We start from the raw sequence: 25,952 nt of genomic DNA, 5'->3' as shown, positions 1-25,952 counted from the left end.
GAGCTTCCTGCTGTCTCCTTCCCCTCCTATTTTGACTGCCTTGAGGTGGGGGCAGCAGTGCAGCCCTGTGGTTAAGCTTTTTATTTTATTTTATTTTATTTTATTTTATTTTATTTTATTTTTACAGAATCTTGCTCTGTCGCCCAGGCTGGAGTGCAGTGATGCCATCTCGGCTCACTGCAACCTCCACCTCCAGGATTCAAGCGATTCTCCTGCCTCAGCCTCCTAAGTAGCTGGGGTTACAGGTGTGCATCACCACGCCTGGCTAATTGTTTTGTATTTTTAGTAGAGACGGGGTTTCGCCATGTTGGTCAGCCTGGTTCCGAACTCCTGACCTCGTGATCCACCCGCCTCAGCCTCCCAAAGTGCTGCGGTTACAGGCTTGAGCCACTGAGCCCGGTCAACCCCATGGTTAAGCTTACATGACTGTAGGGGGCTTTAGATCCTGTGTGACTCTGGGCACCTGCCTGTGCTTCAGTGTCCTGCTCTGTGAAATGAGAATAACAATTGTAGCGCCTCATAGGATGTCATGTGGAGGGAGAAGCAGCCTTTCTCTCCATTTCCTGCTTTCCTTATGTGGGGAGGTAGCAGAATGAAATGGAAGGGGCTCAGACCTGGATCCTGGGTTTGAATGCCGTTGTGAGACAAAGGGCAAATGACTTCACCCCCTGAAACCTCTGCTTCCTTCTCCAAACTATGGAATGCTTCCATTTCCATTTCTATTGCATGGGGTTGAACTAATAATCTGAGGCTATGCATCTATAGGAGCTGACAGAGTAGGTGCTTAGTAAATATTTGGAAAGAAATATATAGACTGGCACTCAGCACCACAGACCTGTGACATGCAACCCGCTGGGCTCCCTGAAAGCCTTAGTGAGGAGGCATTTAGAGGACAGGTGAGTCTATTGCTTCATTTCATAGATGAGGAAACTGACGCCCAGAGATGACCAGGACTCACCCAAGGGTACACAGCAAGTAGGGGTTAGTAGATCTTAGATAAGAGCCCAGGTCTTCCTGACTTTCAGTCCAGGGAGATTTCAGACCCTCTAGATGGAACTCAAGACATCTTGGGTTTGGAGAGCCTACAGGGATAGTAAACCACAAAAAAGGCCAGGCACAGTGGCACATGCCTGCAATCCCAGCACTTTGGGAGCACAGGAGGATCACTTGAGCCAAGAGTTGGAGGCCAGCTTAGGCAACAATGCGAGACCCCCATCTCTACAAAAAAATGGGAGTTCCAGCTGAGAGGCTGAGGCAGGAGGATCACTTGAGCCCAGGGATATGAGGCTGTAGCGAGCGATGATTGCATCACTGCAATCCAGCCTGGGCAACAGAGTGAGATCTTGTTTCAGTCAATTAATCAATCAATAGATAAAACCACACAGATAGCAAAAGAATGGGAGTGTAACTATTTCTGACAGTGCCTTACACTAACTGGCTTTAGTTTTAAAATGATCAAATACATTCTTTTTTCCTTTTGAGACAGGGTCTCACTCTGTCACCCAGGCTGGAGTGCAATGGTGTGATCATGGCTCACTGCAGCCTCAACCTCCCAGGCTCCAGCGATCCTCCCACCTCAGCCTCCCAAGTAGCTAGGACTACAGGCGTGCGCCACTACACCTGGCTAATTGATTTTTATTTTTGTAGAGATGGTGGTCTTGCTAATACTGCCCAGGTTGGTCCCGAACTCCCGGCCTCAAGTGATCCTCCTTCCTCAGTCTCGCAAAGTGCTGAAATTACAGGTGTGAGCCACCATGCCTGGCCTAATTTCTTCAGTGTTTCAGTTGTCTTGAGATCTGCAGTATCCCCTTTGCTTTCAGCTTAGCCTGAGCATGATTTGAGGGTCACTTACCTCTAGATGCAAGTGTCCGGCAGGCACCCCCCTATCCTGTGGCACAGTCCAGTGCGGACAGCTCTTTTGGGCTTGGGCCTGCTCCTCTTGGCCAGGTGTGGTGGTGAAGGGAGATGTAGAGAAGCCATATTCCCTGGACCCTTCTCTGGATGGGGCACAATGCTCTGTGCTTGCCCCCACACCAGCTAGAGGTTAAGAGGGCTCCCTTGGGGTCTGAGTCCAAGGATCACCATGCACCAAGCCATATGACCTTGGGAAAGCCACCTGCTCCCAGGCCTCAGTTTGCTCATCTGTCAAATGGAAGGGATGCTGGCATTTCCGTCAGTGGTGTTGTGGGGATAGGAGAGAAGGAGATAAGGCAGTTGGGGCGCTTCGCAGAGCACATGGTAATCAGAGTCATCAGTATTGTTTCCTTTAATTGCAACTCCTAAAATCAGGATCCAAGGGACCTCAAAGACACACCCAAGGTCTTTGGCCTCAAACTGGGAACGGTTGTGTTACCCCTTTCTCTCACTCTCGTGGGCCTCATGGCTCATCTCCATGCTGGGGCATTCTCTGGGCATTGCGAAAGGCACAGTGTTACTCCCTGGCATTTGCAAAAGCACCTGGCATGGGTGTGGCGTTTCACTGTGTATAAGCCCCTTCCTCTGCCCAGTCCCTACCTACCCCTCACATACCTCTAGCACTTTACAGTTTGTACTCATACAGCATCTGCCAGGCTTAGGATGCCGACCCTTGGTTTATAGAGCACACAGAGGCCCGGAGAGCCACAGGGAGCCCAGGGAGCCATGCGGGCCCCAGGCTTTGCCTCTGGGCAGCCCCACGGGCGGTGGTGCAGTTCTGGCTGGGCTCCAGTCCCCTCGGGCTCTACCTCCTTGTGCTCCCTCTGTGTCCTGTGGAAGACGAAGTCTTCCTGAGCGAGGCTCGGGAACGCTGCCACTGTTCAATGAGCTAATGGTGAAATTGGAAACTCAAGGGCTGAAGGCAGAGAATAAAAAAAAAGACAAGCTTTGATTCACGGGCAGCAGGATGAGTGAATGGGGAAGACTCATCCTGCGGTCATCAGAGGAAATGCCTGGGTGGCACGTCCTTCGTCCTTCTAGCAAAGTCTGTCCTGGAGAGGGGAAGGTCATGCAGGTGGCAAGCTCAGTGCCTGGTGGCAGCCGAAACCGGGACGGGGAGGCGAGGGAGTGGGCTTGGGGCAGACAGACCTGGGCTCCAATCCCAGCACTGCTGCAATAGCAACCGTGCCCCCCTCACCTGGGAAGCAGGGTGATGGTGTGTGTTACCGCAGGGGTCCCCTAAGTAGAGTAAGTTAGCTAGTAGAAGCCGGGCACAAAATAGATGTTCACAAAATAAAAACCCCTGGAAGCTTCTCTAGTAGACCAAAGTGGAGACAATCTATTGTCTCCTTAGAAGAGGGGTGAAAATCTATCAGCTGCCGCCTCCGGTCCTGAGTGAGTGATTGAGCCATTTCGACAGCCCAGGTCTGATTTCTGGTGTGGGGTAGCCAGCTGGAGTCAAGAGAAGGTTACTAGAGGTAATCACTCACATTACCTTTAGAATGAGCCATTGGGCCCGAGAGAGAGAGAGGGAAAGGGTAACACAACCGTTCCCAGTCTGAGGTCAAAGACCCTGGGTGTGTCTTTGATGTCCCTTGGATCCCTGGTTTGAGGAGTTGCAATTAAAGGAAACAATACTGATGACTGTGATTACCATGTGCTCTGCTTTGGTTTTAAAACGGTCAAATACATTCTTTTTTCCTTTTGAGACAGGGTCTCACTCTGTCACCCAGGCTGGAGTGCAAAGGTACGATTATAGCTCACTGCAGCCTCAACCTCCCAGGCTCCAGAGATCCTCCCACCTCAGCCTCCCAAGTAGCTAGGACTACAGGTATGTGCCACTACACCTGACTAATTGATTTTTATTTCTGTAGAGATGGGGGTCTTGCTAAGGCTGTCGAGGTTGGTCTCGAACTCCTGGCCTCAAGTGATCCTCCTGCCTCGGCCTCACAATGCTTTATCTCCTTCTATCCTATCCCTGAAACACCACTGACAGAAATGCCAGCATCCCTTCCATTTGACAGATGAGCAAACTGAGGCCTGGGAGCAGGTGGCTTTCCCAAGGTCACATGGCTTGAGGCATGGTGATCCTGGGACTCAGACCCCAAGGGAGCACCCTTAGTCTCTAGGTAATCACACACATGTCTAGCAGGTTACCATGTGTATTCTCGCATAGTCTCTCTCATTTCTTCACATGGACTCATTGAGCTGGGTGTTATGATCGCTGCAGGTGAGGTCGCTGGGATCTGTGGGGCAGAGACTTGTCCCAGGTCACACAGCTTGCAGATGATAGCACTTGGCCTCCAGTCTGGAGCTCCTGCCTCCAGTTCCTTGGTGCCTTCTCATACTGCATCTTAATTTGGGAGGAAACGAAGTCGCCTGGGAGAAGGGGAGGAATGAAATTAGAATGTTAGCAGGAGAATGTTATTGTGCCTTGAACAGTTTTAGAAATTCCTCCAGATCCTTCAGACCAGTGAACTCACCTGCAGACACACTTTGTGATAGAAAGGCAATAGGCTGCAGCGAGAAAGTCTCCGACTCACCTGTTTTTTTGTTTAAACTTCAGATTCTCAAATTAATAGAGCTTCCTCCGTGTGCTGGGAGGACACCAAGCAAGCTTCCCAGCCTGGAACTGGGAGATAATAGTAATTAATGGAGCCAGTTTGTGTGAGGAACCTCAGCTTGTGAGGTAAATAGGAAAAGATTCTGTTCTGGTTTTTTTTTTTTTTTTTTTTTTTCCTAATAACTGATCCCCTGTGCTCTGTTGAGCTTCGTTTTTCTTGCTGGGTAGCTGGTTTCCTCTAGGACACCTCATTCGATAACTTTCCAGTCACTTTTAGTTATTAAAAATAACAATCTTGTTTTGTTGTAAGACTCAATACTGTTCATTTCGAAATGGCAATCTCATATGAAACTGGGTGCTTCCCTCTGGAGTATGTGTGTGTGTCTGTGCCTGTGTGGGCAGGTTCATGTGTGTATGTGTGTCTGTGCGTGTGTGGGTAGTGTGTGCATGTACATGTGTGCATGCATGTGTATGTGTGTGTGCATGTGTGTGTGAGCAAGTACATATGTGTATGTGTGCCTGTGCATGTGTGGGCAGTGTGTGCATGTACATGTATGCATGCATGTGTATGTGTGTGTGCATGCGTGTGTATGGGCATGTACATATGCATATGTGTACATGTGTTTGTGTGGGCGCGTGTGCATGTACATGTGTGCATGCATGTGTATATGTGTATGAATGTGTGCGTATGGTCATGTACATATGTGTATGTGTACATATGTTTGTGTGGGCACGTGTGCATGTACACGTGCTCATGTACACGTGCACATGCATATGTATGTGTGCGCCAGTGTGCATGTGTGCGTACATATATGTATGTGTGCCTGTGAGGGGGTAGTGTGCGCACATGTGTGCACATATGTATATGTGCGTGTGCACATGTGTGGGCATGTTCATATGGGTATGTGTGCCTGTGCATGTGTGGGTAGTGTGTACATGTACATGTGTGCATGCACGTGTATGTGTGTGTGCATGTGTGCATGTGGGCATGTACGTATGTGTATGTGTGCATGTGCTTGTGTGGGCAGTGTATGCTTATGTACATACATGTGTGGGTAGTGTGTGTACATGTGTGCATGCATGTGTATGTATGTGCATGTGCAGGTACATAGGTGTATGTTTGCATTGCTTGTGTGGCCACTGTGCTTATGTACATGCATGTGTGAGCAGTGTGTGTACATGTGTGCATGCATGAGCACGTACATATGTGTATGTGTGCATGTGCTTGTGTGGGCAGTGTATGCTTATGCACATGCATGTGTGAGTAGTATGTGCATGTACACATGAGCATTCATGTGCATGTGCAGGTACATATGTATATGTGTACCTGTGCTTGTTTGGGCAGTGTGTGCTTATGTACATGCATGTGTGGGCACTGTATGCATGCACATATGTGCACACGTTAAATGTGTGTGTGTGTGCACGTGTGCATGCATGCATGTGCAGTTCTTGGGATCTTGGAAGATGCAGCTTTGGCTCAAATTCTCCCTTTTTATCCCAATTCTCTCAGACAAGTGGGACAGTTCTGGCTCCCAGAGCCCCTGATCTTGATAGTGGGGTGGACCTTGGCTTAAGTCCATACCACCTACTGTGATGTCCACCCAAGCCACAGGAAACATATGAGTCCTTGCCACACCAGACAGCGGTCACCCTCCTCTCTGCCCTGCCATCTCCACTGTTGCTTTCTCCACGCACCACAGGGTTGTTAAAACCTGGTGGCTGAGGGCGCATTGCAGGCTTAACAGCTCGGAGTGGTTGGAGACTTGCTCATGGTTCCTGACCTGGGGAGGGGCAGGTGAGATTAGGTGTCAGGCGCTCCTGGTCTCATAGAAAGACAGTGGGGCACTCTGCCTACTTCCCTCAACACCTCTCTTGCATCTCTCCCTGGTAAATGCTGTCCTATCGGTTTGGTGTCTCTTGTCGCTGGAGCTAAGGGAAATCCTAGGACTCCAAGAAGGAGACCTTCTTTGAGATGGCTCTGGAGGATTTAATAACTTTCTTCTTCCCAGTGAAACTCTGGGGTGGGAGGAGCCCCCAGGACCTCCCAGCATCCTGTTACATGCAGTCCTATTCACAGAGCCCCTGGACAGTGCCTTCTCAGGACGCTCACCGCAGGTTTCATAACCCTCATTTCACAGATGAGGAAGCGAAGGCTCAGAGACACAAAAGAACTTGTCCAAGGTTACATGGGCAGCTAGTGGCAGAATCGGGATTTGGATCTGGGTCTGCCTGTCTTCAGAGACCGAGGAGTCATGGACGTTTGCTGTTTAGGGTCACCCAGAGTCTGTTCCTCCTCCTTCTAGTTCCAGTACCCTAATGTCTTTTAGAGTCATTGCTTCTTCCCCATCGGGTGCAGTCTTGAGGTCCAGTCCATTAAGGCCCCCTGCCCTCCCTTAGACACTGACCCAAACTGAGCTCATCAGACCCTCTGTCCTGGACCCCGAGCCAGGAACAGAGAGCAACAGGGACAAGCACCCCATCCCCAAAGAGAGAGAAGCAAACAGCAAAGAGCAGTCATTCCAGCCTTGGACCGACCAGGCCGTTGAGTAGCTCCAGCTTCCCAGGCTTGGGAGCTGCTGCAGTTCCTGCCCATTTTCAGGTCTGGGTTTTCAGATCCCACTCAGTGGGCTAGCCAATATCCTCCAAATAAATCACCCCACCCCTATTTTATCTATTTATTTATTTATAGGCGGGAAGTTTTGCTCTGTTGCCCAGGCTAGAGTGCAGTGATGTGATCATAGCTCACCCCTACTTCAAACTCCTGGGGTCAAGCAATCTTCCTGCCTCAGCCGTCCTGACTAGCTGGGACTACAAGCATGCAGCACCATAGCCAGCTAATTAAAAAACTTTTTTTATTTTTTTTTCAATGTTGCCCAGGCTGGTCTTGAATTCCCGGCCTCAAGTGATCTTCCCACCTCGGTCTCCCAAAGCATTGGGATTACAGGCGTGAGCCACCACACCCGGCCTCCCCATTTTATTTACTTCAGTCAGCCACAGTTGGTTTCCATTGTTTGCAATAAAATAATCCTCTCTGGTACCCTGAGCGTGGTGTTGGGGGATCCTGCTCTTTGCCTGCTGGGAACCCCCTCTGTTCTCTGTGTATTGATGAATTATGACATTGAAGGCACTCAGAACAGGGCCTGGCTTTCAACAAATGACTCTGTCATTCTTATTACTGTTCTCGTCTTGGGCTCCAGTTCACGTCGGGGTCCAGGCTGGGGTGTGTGGCCAGGTCTGGCCCTCCTAGGCCTTGGGGCTGTTAGGATCCCCATGAAGCCTGAGCTCACAGGTCTTGGTTTGCTTTCTACCAGGCAGATGCTCGTGCGGCGTCAGATGGGCACTCACCACAGCTGGCATTAATTGACCATGTGACCGCCTGGCAGCTGCCACCTATGCTGTGTTCCAGGGGCGTCAGCCAGGAAGGGCTGGACTCGCCATCCTCCCCAACTGGTGTTATGAAGTGTGATGATCCTTATTGTTCTGAGCACCTACGATGTGCCCGGCCCTTTAATGATAGTAAGGGCAATCCTAATCATAAAAGCCACAGCATCAAACATTGTCACAGTTCGTTTTTCCCAGCATTCTTATGGGGAGGCGTGTGCCCATTTTGTGGATGAATAAATTGAGGCCGAGGGACATTGCTGGGAAAACATGGAAGGTGCTTGGGTTCCAGTTGGTGTCTCAACATTAGCAGTAGTGCTGGCTGGTTTCTTTAGATTTACTTCAAGGTAAACACAAAAGTATTTGATTTTCTAAGACAGCACAGCTTGATCGACATGAGAAACACACACACTCCTATTAATATGGCTTTGATTATGCTCTTTGCAAAATATTCCTGGCTCTATTTTATATTTCCTTCACCTCCTCCCTGTGTCATGTCTGGATCCTTGGGGACAAATGGGAACATCCTCACGCATGCTGGCTATGCACCGATGACTCCCAGATTTCTGGTTTTTTGTTTGTTTGTGTTTTGTTTCTTTTTGAGACAGTTTCATTCTTGTCGCCCAGACTGGAGTGCAATGGTGCAATCTCAGCTCACTGTCACCTCCGCCTCCCGGGTTCAAGTGATTCTCCTGCCTCAGCCTCCCAAGTAGTAGGATTACAGGCATGCACCACCATACCCAGATAATTTTTGTATTGTTAGTAGAGATGGGGTTTCACCATGTTGGCCAGGCTGGTTTCGAACTCCTAACCTCAAGTGATCTGACAGCCTCGGCTTCTCAAAGTGCTGGGATTACAGGCGTGAGCCACCGCGCCCTGCCAACTCCCAGATTTCTATCTCCAGTACAGCCGGTTCCTACATCCTAGACGGGCTTCTCCAACAGCCTTCTTGATACCTCACTGGGATGGCTGGAAGGCACCTCAAGCCCCATACATCCATACTCTTGGGCTCCCTCTCTCCCTGACTCTGCTTCTCCCACAACTTCCTTCGCCTCACAGGCTGGCAACTCCATCCTCCTTACGCTCAGTCCAAAGCCCTGCAGTCATCCTTGGCTTCCTCTCTTGCTCTCTCACCCACATCTCATCCATTAGGAAATCAAGCATGGTTCAGGAATTGGTCACCTCTTTCTCTTCTACCACTTCCACCCTGGTCTGAGCCACCATCCTTTCTTGCCTGGATTACCCCATTATCTTCCTACACTGCTGCCAGCTCCTATACCGGCCCCACCTTCATCCCTTCCCCATGCAGAGACTGGATGATCCTTTGAAGACAGGAGTCAGACTGTGTCCCCTATCTGCTCAAGCCTGGGTTATGACTTCCATTTTGCTCAGGGTAAAAGCCAAAGGTATAAGGGCCCCCAGGACCCTCCTGATCTGGCCTCAGGTCCCACAGCACTCTTCTGCCTGCTCTGCTCAGCCACACTGGTCCCTTGCTGTCACCCCCTACGCCAGGCTGGCTCTTGCCACAGGGCCTTTGCACCAGCTGCTCCCTCCTCCCTCTCGCTACGCACACAGCTCACTTCCTCATCTCCTGCGAGTCTGCTCAGTGAGCTCCTTCTTCCCTGACCACACTAAGATTGCATTGTCCACATCTCACACCCTAAACCCTTCCTCTCCCTCATGCTGTCCCGATTTTTCTTTGTTTCACAGCAAGTATCACCTTCTGATACCCTTATGGAAGGATTTCACTTATCTACTTCAGGAGAATTTCCTGAAGGTGATTTATGATTACTATTTGTTGTCTGACTTATGTCAGCTCCCCCAGGGTGAAACTCTTTGCTTGTTTTGTCCCCAAATCTCACAAACTTCTGGAGCACCGCCTTGCACGCAGTGGACACCCTGTGGATGAATCCCCAGTAGTTTTCCTTCTATCCTCAAATTTCTCCCTGACACTGGAGCCACAGAGCATCATTTCATGCCCTGCACATGGCATCATTAGAATCTGCAGAAAACAAGAATGACCCTGCAGTGGAAGCTGCTGGCTCAGCTGTTGTTCTCACCTTTGGGCTCCACCCATGCCAAAGCCCTTATAGGCTCCTGCTCTGTCACACCTCAGGGCCTTTGCACACGCTGTACCTCTTTCTGCCCAGTGGACCCTTAGGTGTCACTCAAAGCCCTGGTAAGGTGTCACCTCTTCCCTGAAGCCCTCCAGGACACTCCCACCCTCTTCAGTCTTGGGAAACACTTAATCCCTCTTCCTTTCCTGCAGTGACATACCTATGGCATTTCTCAGTGTGTGGGTCCCAGTGTCCCCCTGGGTCATGGATCTGTGTCCATTGCACCATCAGATTGTGGGCTCCTTGAGGGCAGAGGCTGGGCTCTTGCTCTGTGTCCTGACCTGGCCTGGGGTTTGGCACAGGGCAGGTGCCCAGTCAGTGTTTGTGGGGAGGACAGAGTAAACTTGACACAAGCCAGGAGATAACAAAGGTGGTTGTGAAGACCTTTTCAAGGTCACTGGCTGGTGGGGAATGAATACTGTCTTATTATTTGATCATTTATTTATACTCTATTTTCAAATAGGATTGGAGACAGCCCGAGATGAAAGGCACAGATACAGCAAAAATGAAGCTCTGCGTCTTGAGTGCCTCCTCTTCCTCCTGGTTCTTCCTCCCTGGCTATAAACATGCCCCAGTCTCTGTCTTCTTAACAAAAGTGCCCTGAACCCTCCAGCAGCTCTATGGCCCTCTGCAGCCCAGGCTTTCAAACCAGGCCTGCAGCCATTGTCTATGCTCAGACCCACTTTCTGAAGCTGGAGTCATCTTATTTCTGCCCCATCCCCCCAGTAAACCCATCGTAGCCGGAGCATCGGGTACTTCTATGTTACTAATACTACAGACACATTCAGATCTAAGTCACTGGAGTTCTGGGTAGCCTCGGGCATTTTGACCCCTCTTCCCTTCTCCAACCCCTTGTTTCCCTTGGCTGATGTGACGCCACATTCTTGGGGTCCCTCCTAACTCTCTGGTTTCTCCTTCCCACCTCCCGTTCTCTGCTCATCCCGTAAACATCTATGAGCCTTGGGACTCCCTCTCTCAACCCTTCTCTACTCCGCTTTGGGAGGCCAAGGCAGGAGTTATCATTTGAGCCCAGGAGTTGGAGACCAGCCTGGGCAACCTAGCAAGACACTGTCTCTACAAAAAAATTAAAATTCAAAAATTAGCCAGGCATGGTAGTGCACATCTATAGTCCCAGCTACTCGGGAGGCCAAGGTGGTAGAATCTCTTGGGCCTGGTAAGTCGAGTGTGGCAATATGTCATGATGGCACCACTGCACTCTAGTCTGGGTGACAGAGTGAGACTCACTCCTGTAATCCCAGCACTTTGGGAGGCCGAGGCAGGCAGATCACCTGAGGTTGGGAGTTGAAGACCAGCCTGGCCAACATGTCAAGACCCCATCTCTACTAAAAATACAAAATTAGCCTGGCGTGGTGGCACATGCCTGTAATCCCAGCTACTCGGGAGGCTGAGGCAGGAGAATCACTTGAACCCAGGAGGTAGAGGTTGTGGTGAGCTGAGATTGTGCCATTGTACTCCAGCCTGGGCAACAAGAGTGAAACTTGCTCAAAAAAAAAAAAAAAAAAAAGGAAGAAAAGAAAATGTTGAGCTCTTGGCAGTTTGTGAATTCCTCTCCCTTGACCTTGGGACAGCAGCGTGATTGTGACCATTTGACAGATGAGAAAACTGAGTCTTCAAGAGGTTACAGTGGTTTGCACAACATGACTCATTTAGCAAGTGCTGGCTCTGGACAGTGAGCCCAGGTGTTCCAATTCCCAGGCCCTGCCTCCTTCCTTTCGGTGATATGGTCTTAAGAGAGTTAAAGAAGTGGGTCGAGAGAGCTCAAAAATAAGCCACTGGGCGTTTGAAGTGTGCATGCTTTGGGCTTCCTCTTTCTTGTTTTGCTTTTATTGAAATTTTGCAATCTTAAGCTTCCTAAGTCTTGGTTTCCTAACCTGTGAGATGGGAACGATGACCTCCCGCCCCTTCCTGGGCTACTGTGAGGCTTAAACGATGGTGGATGTAAAGCACTTAAGAAAACTTCTGGCACACAGTAGGTGCTCAATCCATGTCAGTCCTCCTTCCCTTTGAAGAGGACCAAGGGTCCAGCCTGTCTGGCTTTGAGAGCTGGTGACATATGCCCACTGTCATGCAGTTGATTGTGGGTGATGGATTTGACCATCAGCCCTGCTGCAGCCCCAGCACAGGCTCTGAGAGCCAGCCAGAAGGCTGAGTCAGTTCTCTGGGTGAGTTCCTATGCTCTGGCCACGAATTTATGGAGGAGGATCCAGTCACACAGCTGCCTTCTGGCCGGGATGTCCCTGCACAGTCCCTAGCAGCAAGGCCACCCTGAGAACATGACTTGCGATGGTGTCTGATTCCATCTCCTAGCCACATCTCCAACTCCTGGGTTCAGCCAACTGGCAGGTATTTCCTGGACTCAGGAAATGTGAGAGAAGGAAGCCTGTCCCTGCCCACCTAGAATTTCCTTATCAGTATCATCATTTGTCTGTGCTCTTATGGGACCTCACAACAGAGTCTCAAGGTGGGTGGCATGCTCTTCCTCTGGACAGATGAAGAAAAGGATGCTCAGAGAGGTAGGGTGACTATCCCCTGGTGATAGGATAGTAAGCGGACAGGCTCCCCCAACCCTGCTCTTGTCCAATGTGAGCACAGATTCAGATTCAGGGTCAATGACAGCCAAGTGAATTGAGCCTGCATCCCTTGATGACCAGAGGGAGCCAAGCCCCCTTCTCTCCTCTTGCTACTGAATGGACTTTATGTAAGGCAGAGAGGAATTTGTACTGCATTAAGCCCCTGAGCTTTTGGGGTTTATCTGTTTCTAGAATTACCCAAACTAGTCCTGGTGGTAACTGCAGAATGAAAAGAGAATTGCTCAGGAAAACTGTGTCGGGTGAGAAAGAAAGGGTGAGGGAGGGAGTCCCAAGGCTTGCAGATGTTTATGGGATGAGCAGAGGACCGGAGGTGGGAGGTAGAAATCAGAGAGGTGGAAGGGACCTCAAGAGTGTGGTGTCCAGGAGAAGCAAAGAGTCCAGGAACCACTGCACCTGGCTAGCATTTTCTCTGTTTAAGCTGCTGCAATCTCCCACTCAGATGCTCCTTAGGGGTCGTCTATGGCTTACTCTGTTCTTCTGCAGTCTCTTCTCTTCACAGCAGCCAAAGGAAGTTTTTGAAACAGAAATCAGATCATGGTACTTCCTTGCTCAAACTGTTAAATGGGTTCACATGCATGCCTGACACCCTGTCCCTTAGCTTCTTTTCAGCCCCTGGCCACCTTTTCACCTTTTTGTCACCCTGTGCTTCTTCTTCTTCTTCTTCTTTTTTTTTTTTTTTTTTTTTTTTTTTTTTTTTTTTTGAGATGGAGTCTTACACTGTTACCTGGGCTGGAATGCAATCGCGTGATCTCGGCTCACTGCAACCCCTGCTTCCCAGGTTCAAGTGATTCTTCTGCCTCAGCCTCCCGAGTAGCTGGGATTACAGGCACCTACCACCATGCCCAGCTACTTTTTTATATTTTTAGTTGAGACGGGGTTTCACTATGTTGGCCAGGCTGGTCTCAAACTCCTGACCTCGTGATCCGCCCGCCTCGGCCTCCCAAAGTGCTGAGATTACAGGTGTGAGCCATCGTGCCCTGTCCACCCTGTGCTTTTTCTTGTTCAAAGGCCTTTGCATATACTCTCTACTCCGCTTAGAACATACCTATCTCTTGCTCTTCAACTGGACAGCACGTCATCCTGCTTCAGATTGCAAGAGACATATCACTTTCTCAGAAATGCATCTTTCTGCTCCTCTATCTAAATTAGGATCCCTGGGTTTCTCTCCTACAGCACGCCATCTCTTTCATGCTGCATGATTTGCCATTGCATTTTTACTTGTTTGTTTTTTAACGTCTGTCTCCCTCTTAGAATGTAAGCTTTGTGAGGGCAGGCACTACCTCTGCTTTGCTCACTGTCAAGTCCCCAGCCCCAGCACAGTGCCTGGCACCAAAAGGGCACTCAACACTTTTGGTGGAACGAGCAGAGGTGTTTGCTGCTGTTTCCCCAGTGTGCCTGATCCTGCCATTCCATTCTTGTGCTAGAAAGGGTGCAGCCCCAGGATCCAGCATGTAGGAAGGAGAAGTGCCCTCATGAAGGCCCTTCCTGCATTCCCAGGTCCCAAGGAAGTGCAGGAGGAGGGAGGGCCTCTTGCACCAGCCCTCTGGTTCCAGAAGAGCAGCCGGCCTATCTCCCTCGCCTGCCACAGTCCCAACTTCCCCTAGACAGCACGGAGGCCACCTCTGCAAAACTGGGCCCCAGATGACAAGGTTCTCCTCTCACCGGGACCACTGGGACACAGCGCGACAACTGACCTATATTAATCACAAGTGCTATTTGCCATCTTGGTTCCCTCCCAGCCAGCATCAAACCCCACCCTGCATAAGCATTTCCATCTATCCAAGGACGTTGTAAAAATAAAATGATCACAGCCTGGCCCTCGGGGAGCCTCGGCCTTACAGTGTGTCCTGCTCCGAGGCGGACAACATTCACAACCCAGTTTGAGGAGGAAAAGCAGAGAGAAGGAGGAAAAAACAGGAGAGGAATTTGCAGAGGGGAAGAGGGTAAGGCAGATCCTCAAGAGCTTGAAGGCATGAGGGCAGATGAGATGAGAAAGAGAGACACAAAGTGGCAAAGAAGAGGAACGAGAGCAACACACGGAGAGAAGAAAAATTAGCAAAGGAGCCCAGGGGAGATATCAGGGAGCAGGACTAGAATTCTAACAAGAACAGTGGAAGCATTATAAAGAACATTAAAGAGTCCTGGAAGGAAATTAGTTAAAAGGAGAAGAATGGGATGAAAGGAAGAAAATAAATGAAAAGCAAATAAAACAGACTCTTCTGCCCGCCCCCTAAATGAGATCGGGCTGTTTGCTGAAAATAGAAGCAGAGGAAGTGAAACAACCCAGGAATAAACCAAGGCTGAAGGCTGGACAGTTGGGAAGGAAGGGATGATGGGTAAGACAGAAAGCAATTCGAGGCAGACCCAAGTGACAGCTGGGGGTGGGGGCGGTTGGACGACGACTGGACCGGCCCTTGAAAGCTGGTTGGTGTTCTAGCCATGCGCCAGGCATGTCCAGTCCTCAGAGGCCCAGCTCTGAGGCAAACTCTTTCCTGGACTCCACACCTGCCCTGCTCTTCCCTGCCCTGCCCTGCTGGGAGTTTTCAGTCCTAGGAGGGTGGCTGCTGGTTGTTCAGGAACAAACTGTTCTCCTAAGGCCCAGGTCAAACCCATTGACTCCATTGCTTCTTCTTCAACCGTGCCCTCAGAGGCTCTTGGGCAGCCAAGGGTTCTGTCTGGGAACGTATAGTCTCTCCCGGGTCCATCCTGGAGATGCACATTTGGACAAATGCACATTTGGACATTTTGTCTCCAAATGTGCCGTAAAAGAAGTCAGTGCACTCAAAACTGCCATCCTTCTGTCTCCCTTTACTAATTCACTATTCAACAAGGTTTAACTGAGCACTTAGTATGTGCCAGGACTCCGGTGAATAAGACAAAGTCCCTGACCTGCAACATTTTGAGTTCTTCTTTCCTCCCATCTTTGCCTCCTTCCTTCTTTTTGGCTCATATTCACCCCTCCAGTGTATCAGTTATTCTTGCTGCATTGCGAACCACCCCAAACTTACTGGGTGCAAACCAACACCAATCATTTGTGATTACATCTCTCATGCATCGGCAGTTGACTGGGCTCAGTCATGTAGTTCTCACCAGGGTCTTTCACTCAGTCACAGTTAGATGGGGGCTGAGGGCTAGGGGCTGGGGCTGAAGCTGGTTTGAAGGCCTCCTCCCTCATGTGTCTGGTGGCTGGGAGCTCACCTGGAGCTGACAGCTGAAACTCCTAAGTGTCCATCACCATGTGTTCTGGCTCCCTTACTGCATGGTGACTGGGTTCTAAGGGGTTGTGGTGCCTTTTCCGACCTACTGTCAGAAGTCACATAGCGTCGCTGCTGTTGTATTCTATTGGGAGTACTGCTCTGCTCTAAGATAGTCATAGAGATCCATCCAGGTTGAAGGGGAGGGGACACAGACCCCACCTCCTGATGGAGGAGTGGCAGTGTTCCTTGCAGGACGAGTATGTGGGCGCATCTTGGAAAATACCATCTGCCGCAATTTGCCTTCTGGCCACAGCTATTCACGATGATTCATACCCACCCCTGTTATGAGCTGGACTGTGTCTCCCCAAAAGTTCATATGTTGAAGCCCTAATCCCAGTACCTTAGAATGTGACTGTATTTGAAGACAGGTTCATTAAAGAGGTGATTAAATGACAATGAGGTCATTATCATGGGCCCTAATCCAAAATGACTGTTGTCCTTATTAAAAAAGACTAGGACACAGACATACACAGAAAGAAGACTGTGGGAAGACACAGGGAGGAAGCAGCCAACTCTAAGCCAGAGAGAGACCTCAGAAGAAACCAACCCTGCTGACACCTTGATCTTGGACTTCCAGCCTCCAGAACAGTGAGAGAATAAATTCCTGTTTGTTAAGCCACGCAGGCTGTGGAATTTTGCTATGGCAGCCCTAGCAGATGAATACGTGCCCCTCATGCAAAACCTGTTCATTCCTTCCCCTCAAGATCTGTATGGCATCTGCTCAAAGGCCAAGATCCAGCCAGGTGCAGGTAGGAATGCATCTCCTCAGGTGGCGTTTCTTGGGTACAGCTCCTTGAGTGCCACTCCCATTCAATAGGAAGACCTGTAAGCTAAAGAAGTGAGTTATCTGCCCTCCTACTCCTACTCCACAATGGTGGGTCAGGCACAGGAAAGCTATTAACACCATAGGCACCCCTAAACTAAAAGTGGAGGAGCAGGAGACACACAGGAGTCACTGGTCCAGAGCAGTTCTGAAATCCATCTGGCTCAAGTTCCATCCTTCCTTCAGGACTTGATGAAATCTCTGCGGCTCCATGTGCAGAGAAGCAACAGGACTTATCAGCAAGAGTGTAGGCTTTGAGGCCAAATAGGCCGTGTTCAAATACTGCTCTGTCAATAAGAGAAGCTAAAAAATGAACTATTATTTTCGCATGTTGTCAGTTCCTGGAATAGTCCTCAGTCCAACTGCCTGGGAAAGACTCCCCACATGGCTCCTTACTCTGGCCTCTGGGCTCTTGGTTCTTTCCTCTGGACCACCCTTGGGTTTCCATAAAAAATGTCCAGTGTTTGCAGCTGAGCAGTTTTTCTTAACCTGCTTTCTGCCCATGGAGATTTTATGGTCCAAAATCTCCCTTTTCATTTGGTGCCCTCTCTAACCCTTTAATTCAAAGCCGAAACAGGCCCTTTAAAAATTGTATAGGTTTCTTATCTTATGAGTCAATTTATAATCCCTTCCATTAGACAAAAGTCATACCCACAAATCTCTTTTTCACCTTGGGCTCTTGGCAAGACTGCCTTTATGATTCTTAGAAGCTCTATTATTTAACAGAAAGGGTCTTCAACATATGCTGTTAAGATCCTTAGAAGGCCTTTGTCTGCTTGAAAAGGTCTATGAGGTACCACCTTAAATCTTTCTAAGGTCTTAATAAAAGGCTTTATAGTGATGTCCTTGGATTCATCTTTAAACTATTTTCCTATTAATGACCCTGGCTTTAATCTTTGCCTGGAAGACATTTCTTATTCTGAGAAGGAAGAAAGTTTTCAAACCAAGGAAGTCTTGGTTCCTTTATATTTAATAGTTAATTTTTTAGCTTCCCTTATTGATAGAGCAGGATTTGAACACAGGACTATTTGGCCTCAAAGCCTGCACTCTTGCTGATAGGTCCTGTTGCTTCTCTGCACATGGAGCCTGCAGGGATTTAATCAAGTCCTAAGGGAAGGATGGGACTTGAGCAGTAGATGAAGGGAGGGCATGGCAGGCAGGGATGCCACATGGATGAAGACACAGAAATGGTAGGGAATGCAAGGTGCATTAGGGGACAGAGGCAGCCACGTGCACGATCCCTTTCCATCCCTCTCTCCCTTGTTTTGTCCTTCACACATTCGATTCCTACTTCCATTCCCTTATGACCACTGTTTATGTGCTTTTGTAGCACAAGCCCTCTGATATCTTCCACACTACACTCCACCCTTCAACCGGTTGGCTCACGTGAGTTCCGTCTTCCCTGAGAATGCCTTTCCTCATCTTGTCCACCTGGAGCATGACTTACTTATCTGTCAAGGCCCAAGATGACTGTCACTTCCTCTGTGACATTCCATATGAGTTGGGATATTCTAATGGTTGTAACAACAATGCCAAATGCCTCAGTGTCTTAATACAAGAGTTTTAGTTCTCACTCAGTTGAATGAGAGTTGGCTGTGGTGAGGCAGGTGGGCTCTGCTCCCCAGTTACATGGGGTTCCTTCTGTCCAGTGGCCCCACTGTCCTGTAGCACAGAAGTTTGCAAACAATGACCCGTTTTTGTAAATAAAGTTTTATTGAGACTCAGCCTCACTCATTCGGTTACACGGGCTGCTTTAGCACTTTGATGGTAGAGTTGAGTAGCTGCGACAGAGACTGTGTGGTCCAGAAAACAGAACGTTTGCCTTTGAGTGTTTACAGAAGAGGTGTGCTGATACTTGCTCTGGGATTGGTAAGTCTGGAAAGAGATTGTGTGGAGACTCCTCTGGGAGTGATGCTGCACATCACTTCCTCCCACACTCCACTGGTCACAGATGGTCACATGACCCCAGCAGGCTACAAGGAGGCTGGGAAATGTAGTCTTCCTGGATGCTCAGGAGGAAAATGAAGCAGGTCCCACAGACACATAGCCTTGTCTGTCCATTTACTTCGTAAATAGCTACTTAGGCTGATCGTGGTGGCTCACGCCTGTAATCCCAACACTCTGGGAGGCTGAGGCAGGCAGATCGCTTGAGTCCAGGAGTTTGAGACCAGCCTGGGCAACATGGCAAAACCCCATCTCTGCGAAAATACAAAAAATTGGCTGGGTGTGATGACACATGCCTGTAGTCCCAGCTACTTGAGAGACTGAGGTGAGAGGATCACCTAAGCCCGGGAGGTCAAGACTGCAGTGAGCCGAGATCATACCACTGCACTCCAGCCTGGGTGACAGGAGTGAGACCCCATCTCAAAATAAATAAATACATATTTTTTTAAAAAAAACTACCTAGTTCACGATGGCTCTAGTCTGGAATTCACCTCTTTGTGTTCTTTTCAGTTTGTGCTTGTTCCCCCGCTGATCCTCAGATTCCTCTCTCTCCACTCCACCAGTGCCTGATCCAGCCTTCCCTGCGTGCTGACACTGGGCTCCACCCCAGACACGTCTTCGTTAGCAAAACAGACCCGGCCTGTGCCCTCATGGAGCTCCTGGTCCAGCGGGAGAGACAGGCAACAAGCAAAGCATCACAACCAGCCACGCAAACACATGTAAAGTGGCAACTGCGATGATGAAATGCTCCGAGAGAAAAGGGGCAGAGGCCAGGCGCGGTGTCTCATGCCTGTAATCCCAGCACTTTGGGAAGCCGAGGTGGGTGGATCACTTGAGGTCAGGAGTTCGAGACCAGCCTGACCAACATGGTGAAACCCCGTGTCTACTAAAAGTACAAAAATTAGCCAGGCGTACTGGCAGGCGACTGTAATCCCAGCTATTTGAGAGGCTGAGGCAGGAGAATCGCTTGAACCCAGGAGGCGGAGGTTGCAGTGAGCCAAGATTTCACTGCTGCACTCCAGCTTGGGCAACAGAGCAAGACTCCACCTCAAAAAGAAAAAAAGAAAAAAGAAAAGGGGCAGAGTCAGAGCTCTGAGCACATCTAAGGGGGAGGGATCTGATTTAAACCAGTGGTGCCAGGAATGCTTCCCAGAGGAGGTGACATTCGGGTTGTGAGCTGAAGAATAACTCGTTCACCAGGTGGAGAGAAGCTGGGAAGAGGAGGGGCAGGCAGGGGGAACAGCCTGGGCAAAGGCCCTGAGGTGCGAGGAAACATAGTGACTTTATCCTTAATCATCACAGGCCCTTATTATTATTATAATCCAGCTGAGGCTCAGCGAATACTTACTAGGTGCCAGACAGCATGATAAGCACTTTAATTGGAGCAACACTGTGAGAACGAAGCAAACAAAAGCAGAGGCTGTTAATGTCCTGCCCATATTCCTTCAGCCCACCGCAGGGGCACCCTGAAGACAGTTCTCTGCTTACTGCCAGTGTCTTGGGTCACTCTGCAGGCCTGAGAGGCTCAGGATGGGAGTGCTGGGAGTTGAAGCTCCCCCTCACCAATGACGGATGGGAGCTGGAGGGTAAATACTCCAGCTTCCTTGCCCTGTGGCTGGCAGATCTGAGGCGTCTCCTGCTAATGCTGCCTCTCAGAGGCCCCCAGGTGATAGAGGCCGTGTTCCGCACAGGGGTACCCCATAGCAGTGCACACCCTGTCTCGCTTCTCCACCCCTCCATGCTACTTTTGGGGCAACCTCCAAAATAAACTGCTTGTTCCTGAACACTTATCTCAGGGTCTGTCTTTGCAGGAAACAAAACTAAGAAATTGTAGTGGGACGAGCCACACACAAAACTCCTCAGACATCGAGTTAAAGAAGGAAGGGGTTTATTCGGCCGGGGGCATCGGCAAGACTCCTGTCTCAAGAGCTGAGCTCCAGGAGTGAGCAATTCCTGTCCCTTTGAAGGGCTCATAATTCTAAGGGGGTGCGCGTGCGAGGGTCGTGATCAATTGAGCAAGCAGGGGGTACGTGACTAGGGGCTGCATGCACCGGTAATTAGATCGGAACAAAACAAGACAGGGATTTTCACAGTGCATTTCTATACAATGCCTGTAATCTATAGATAACAGAACCGATTAGATCAGGGGTCGATCTTTAACTACCAGGCCCAGGGTGTGGCGCCGGGCTGTCTGCCTGTGGATTTCTTTTCTGCCTTTTTAGTTTTTACTTCTTCTTTCTTTGGAGGCAGAAATTGGGCATAAGATGATATGAGGGGTGGTCTCCTCCCTTAAAACTATTAAGCATTTATTAAGAACTATTAAGTACCCCATTTGCTGGATGAAGGAACTGAGGCACAAAAAGTTAACACAGAGTAGCCAGGAAAAACAAAACCAAAGGAAGGCCTTTGAAATGAAAGTGCCAAAAATATGTGTGTGTGTGTGTGTGTGTGTGTGTGTGTGTGTGACACAGAGAGCCCGGGGATGTGGGGGCCAGGGGCAGTGAGGCAAGATGAGGCTGGTGAGGTGGGTGCACACCAGGGCAAGGATTTGGGCCACTAACCCAGGGGCACAGGAGGCCTCTGAAAGCTTTAGACAGGCAGGGTGACATGCTATGTTGTGAGGACACAGGTACCCTGGAGACCTCGGTGAACCTGGATTAAAAGGGTCCAAGCAGATGTAAGGAGGTGATTAGGAGGCTTTGGTGGTCATTCTAGGAGGCCCTGGGGACCTGCTGGGCAGGGGCCACTGAGCTCTTCAGTGGTCTCCAGAGCCCTGGGGTCCATATGCAGTCCAGTGCCCAGTGCGTGTCCTAAGAAGGGCACACACTGCCTGCCTCTGTCCCTCCCCGCCCAAACCCTTTCCCCTTCCTCTTAGGTCACTGAGACCCTCGACATTCCTATCCCTGGGTCTCTGGCCTGGGGAGGGTGTGGGCTGCGGAGTCAGGAACTCCCTGCTGCCTGTCCAGGCTGGCAGCTGCAGCAAGAAGGCCAGCCAGACCTCCTGACCAGCGGCCGGCCAGGCCCCAGAGGCAAGCACGTGGCTGTGCGGGTGCCACTGTCTGCCCCAGTGCCCTGAGTTCGGCGCACTGCCAAGCAGATGGCCTTGTAAGTGAGTGCGATCAGAACGGGGTCAGGAGGGTCTGCTGGTCCCAACTTCTCCTCCGCCTCTGCTGGGCTCCACTGCCTTGGCCGCTGTCCTGGAGGTGTTGACCAGCTTGACTGGCCAGGGGCGCCATGCAACCAGGTGTGGTGAAGTATGGTGTGATGTGACCCAGGCGTCCAGTCATGCAGGGTGCAGGGGACACGGATCCTGGGGGAAAGTGATAGGAGTGTGGCAAGGGGCGTTGGCCACCCTGCAGTCACCTCGGGAGCTCCTGACTGCACACTGAGCCCCTGAGTGTGTGGCTTGTGGTGTCGGCAGGACAGGTGTCCCTAGGGAGGAGCAGAAGGGAACTGGAACTTGCTGGGGGCCTACTATGTGCCTGGTCCTCAGTAGGTGCTTCCTTGGGTTATTACTGGCCCCTTGCCCCACTTCAGAAGCCCTCCCTCCACCCTTCCTGGGGGCCTTTTTCTCCAACCCTCCAGGCTAGGGGTTCCAGCTGTACGGGTTCACGGTGTTTATGACTTGGATCTTCCTTGTACCCTGGGACAGACCCTCCAGGACAGCAGTTTCCCTGCAGGCCTTTCCTCCAGCATCCCCAGCCGCGGGATCCTTCCCGGGCGCCTGTGTGTCTGCTGGAGCTGCTGCTTTGTGAGCAAATGAACACAGGGTCTATGCGAGTCCCACTCCCTGCATGCTAGAGTACTCAGCTTCACCTTTTTGAATGTCAGCTTCCTCATCTGTAAAATGGGCAAAATCACTCAAACAGGCCAGGCGCAGTGGCTCATGCCTGTAATCCCAGCACTTTGGGAGGCGGGGGCAGGCAGATCACCTGAAGTCAGGAGTTCGAGACCAGCCTGGCCAACATAGTGAAACCCTGTCTCTACTAAAAGTACAAAAATTAGTCGGGTGCTAATTTTTTCACCACTGCACTCCAGCCTGGGTGACAGAGCGAGACTCCGTCTAAAAAAAAAATGAAGTCAATCCCACCTTGAAAGGTTGTGAGGATTAAAGGAGATGAAGGAGGTGGAAGCCTGGCACAGAGAAAGTGCTGATCAGAGGCACACTGCCCGCTATGTGGCTGGGGCAAGTCTCTGCACCTCTCTGAGCCTCCCTGCCTCAGCCCTAAAGTAGCCCTGCCCTGCCCAAGGAAGGGAGGGAGAGAAGGGAAGCTGACATGGTGTGTGAGCTGTGAGGGTTGTGCACTGGGACAGCTTGGGCCTGTATCTTCCCATCCATGTGATCTGAGGTTTGGGTAGGTGGAGGCGTCTCCCAGCTCCACCTAGCACTAGCAGTCCGGGGATCTTGGAGCTCCCCCTGACCCACGTGGCTCTCTCTCCCTCCATCACTCACCTTTCTTTGGGCCTTTGCACTGCTTTTGCAGCCCGTGGGTGGGGGCTGGTGCCGGGCCAGTCCTGCATGAGGCCCCAAGGCTGCCCATGCGGTGTGGGGGAGGAGTGGGATCCCCACCTTACCTCAAGGCTCAGCCCTGGGCAACACCCCCATATCCTGGTGTCTGCCTCTCTTTTGGGAGTTGGGAGTCCCAGAGCCTGCAAGAGAAGGGAACATGTGGCAACTCCAGAAGGGCGAGGACAGAGAAGGAGGCTCTGCTGAGAGCTCTTGCTGCAGGCTGGGGACTGCTGTAGCCACCCCTTCTGAAATACAGCGAGAGCAGCCACCCTGGCCAGGCCCCCACTGTGTGCCCGGCATGCTCCCACGGCACGTCTCACCTTCACAGTGGCCCAGCGAGGGAGGAACAACCATTCCATTTTACAGATGGGGAAGCTGAGGTTCAGATAGGCTCGCCCAAGGTAATCCCCAAGTGTGTCTGGCTGCTTCCACCATTCCACCGGCTGCTGTTATAGAATCAATGGTCAAGCCGGCCACAGTGGCACGCACCTGTGATCTCAGCCGCTCAGGAGGCGGAGGCAGGAGGATTGTTTGAGGCCAGGAGTTCAAGACCAGCCTGGGCAACATAGCGAGACTTGGTCTCTTAAAAAAAAACAAAACAAAACAAAAAAAACCATAGCGAGAGAGAGAGAATCAGTGGTCTTTTCCAACCTCTCATTTTCCGGAGGTAGTGAAACCCCAGGGAGTGGCAGCGTCATCACAGCAGCAATGGTGGAGTGAGGACTCCAGTGAAGTCTGCATCCCTCCTCCACCCCTCCCTCTCGGTCTTCTGCAGCTGTTTATGGACGTTCTCCTTGTGCAGGCGCGGTTCCCATCCTCAGTTCCAATCTGACTCTGTCCCACACCACACGCCTCCTGGAGTGCTCATCACACGCTGGCCAAGGCGTGTGTGGGGCCCTCCCTGAAGCGCGGTGGACAGAGGTCCAAGCTAAAACACAGGCCTATCAGCCCGGCCAAGGAGGCCCTGGAGAGGCTGCTGGGGGGGTCAGAGAGCACAGGTTCCCCTCCCTGCCCCAGGCCAGTCCTGCACCTCGCTGAGCCTTGGTGCTCTGTAACTGTCTCATGAGTGAAAGCATGAATGAGGGAAACTGTGGGGACCCCCCCTCCCTTAACTCCAACTCCAAAATTACATCACCTGCTCCCTCAACCAAAACCCTTCAGTGGCCTCCTCCTGCACTTCAGGTAACTCCCAAGCCCTGGCTGGGCTTCTGATCCTTCTTCTTTTTTACTTTATTATTTTATTTTGTTTATTTTATTTTTTTGAGATGGAGTCTTACCCTGTTACCCAGGCTGGAGTGCAATGGCGCAATCCCGGCTCATTGCAACCTCCGCCTCCCAGGTTCAAGCTGTTCTCCTGCCTCAGCCTTCCTCCCGAGTAGCTGGGATTACAGGCATGAGCCACCACACCAGACTAATTTTTGTGTTTTTGGTAGAGTTGGGGTTTCACCATGTTGGCCAAGTTGGTCTCAAACTCTTGACCTCCAGTGATCCACCCGCCTCAGCCTCCCAAAGTGCTGGGATTAGAGGTGTGAGCCACTGCACCCGGCCACAAAGCCTCTTCTCCCCGTGCTCCCTTCACTCACAGTGCCCGGGAGTTCTGGCCTTTTGCTGGTCACGCCCCTCTGCTGCAGGACCGTCAAACATGCTGTTTCCTCTGGCTAATGTACAACTCCCCATTCACTGCCTGACTCCTGCTCCTTCATGTCTCCACAGAGAGGCCTCTCCTGGACACCTCCTCCCTGCTAAGACTCCTTTGGAGTCTTGTTTAGAGGGTTCTGGTATTTTCTTTCCAGTGATTTTTACAACCTGTGGTTCTCTACGGGATTGTGAACTGGCTTATTGTCTCTCTCCCTCACCAGCGTGTGTGCTCCATGGAGCAAGGAGTAGGAGGCTCATCTGCCCTGCCCAGCCCTTAAGCCTCCGCACCTAGAGCGGGGCCTGGCCTGTGGCTGGTGCTCAAAAAGCCAGGGCCTGTTGAGACACACGGGCTCTGTGCCTAGGCTGCACACTGTGCGTGGAAAGCCAAAGACGTGAGACACATGAGGACTCCAGGGATTGCTAGCCCACTCATGTCATGCCAGAGGCCCCGAGGCGAAGGCCCTCCCAGCCAGGGCAAGAGACCGACCAAGCTCAGGCCTCCTAGCCCCCGCTGGGCCTCTCTCCAGTCCTCTCTGGGGCCACGGCCGGCCACTCTTCCCAGGGGTCACTCACCGGGGATCCAGGCCTCCCAGTCCCAGAGCTCCTTTGGACGAAGGGTGGGGGGCAGCAGACTTCACACCCTGGGATTATCCGGGATAGGATGACAGCAGCAGCAGCAACTAAAACAATAGTGTGAGTGGTGAGTGTTCCACCCAGCAGGGGCTGGGGCGTCTGCAGCTATCGTTGGGCTGTGAACCCTCTGCAAACATCTGAAGTGGGTGATGTTATGGCCCAGAGAGGTGACATGACTTGTCCAAGGCCACTCAGAGACGTAGAGGCTGAGCAGAGACTCGCACCCAGAGGCTGTGTGATTGCAAAGCCTCGGGTGCCACGTGCAGATGAAACCGCCCCACGCTGCTTCTCGACCGTCACCACCTTCTGCCTTGAGATCAGCAAGCACCTGCGGGGAGGGGGTTGGGAAGGGCCCGACCTTCCTCTGGAGGTTTCCTGAGATTCACAGAGTCTGACGGCGGCTGTGGCGTCGCTGGGAGCCCGCCCTGGGGAATGCAGGTCGCGGGCCCATTGCATCCTCAGCTGTAATGTAAAACTGTGGCCTTGGCTTCCTGGGGTGGCTGTGAAGGTTGAGTGAGAGGAAACACATTGGGAGAGGCTTTGGGGGAGATTTGGGGACC

At 51.1% G+C, this 25,952-nt stretch overlaps 3 protein-coding genes across 6 annotated transcripts in view; 2 read left to right on the top strand and 1 right to left on the bottom strand.

The window, feature by feature from the left end:
• Positions 1 to 25,952, top strand: part of KCTD17 (potassium channel tetramerization domain containing 17) — a 357,579-nt gene that overhangs the window by 19,352 nt on the left and 312,275 nt on the right. The gene's annotated exons all lie outside the window — the stretch shown is intronic.
• MPST (mercaptopyruvate sulfurtransferase) overlaps positions 1 to 25,952 on the top strand; it is a 462,750-nt gene that overhangs the window by 158,295 nt on the left and 278,503 nt on the right. The gene's annotated exons all lie outside the window — the stretch shown is intronic.
• The window catches only part of TXN2 (thioredoxin 2), a 393,736-nt gene that overhangs the window by 260,500 nt on the left and 107,284 nt on the right, over positions 1 to 25,952 (bottom strand). The window contains exon 1 of one of the 4 annotated variants that reach the window (XM_050806388.1): positions 7,560 to 7,563. The exons of the other annotated variants lie outside the window; for them this stretch is intronic. The gene's annotated coding sequence lies outside the window, so the exon portion shown is untranslated. Of the gene's footprint in view, positions 1 to 7,559; positions 7,564 to 25,952 lie in introns of those variants that run through there. 4 annotated transcript variants of the gene reach the window in all.

This window comes from Macaca thibetana, chromosome 10, assembly GCF_024542745.1.
Source record: "Macaca thibetana thibetana isolate TM-01 chromosome 10, ASM2454274v1, whole genome shotgun sequence".
NCBI lineage: Eukaryota > Metazoa > Chordata > Mammalia > Primates > Cercopithecidae > Macaca > Macaca thibetana.
Note: the sequence above shows the minus strand (reverse complement) of the source record. Positions and strands in the feature narration are given on the sequence as shown.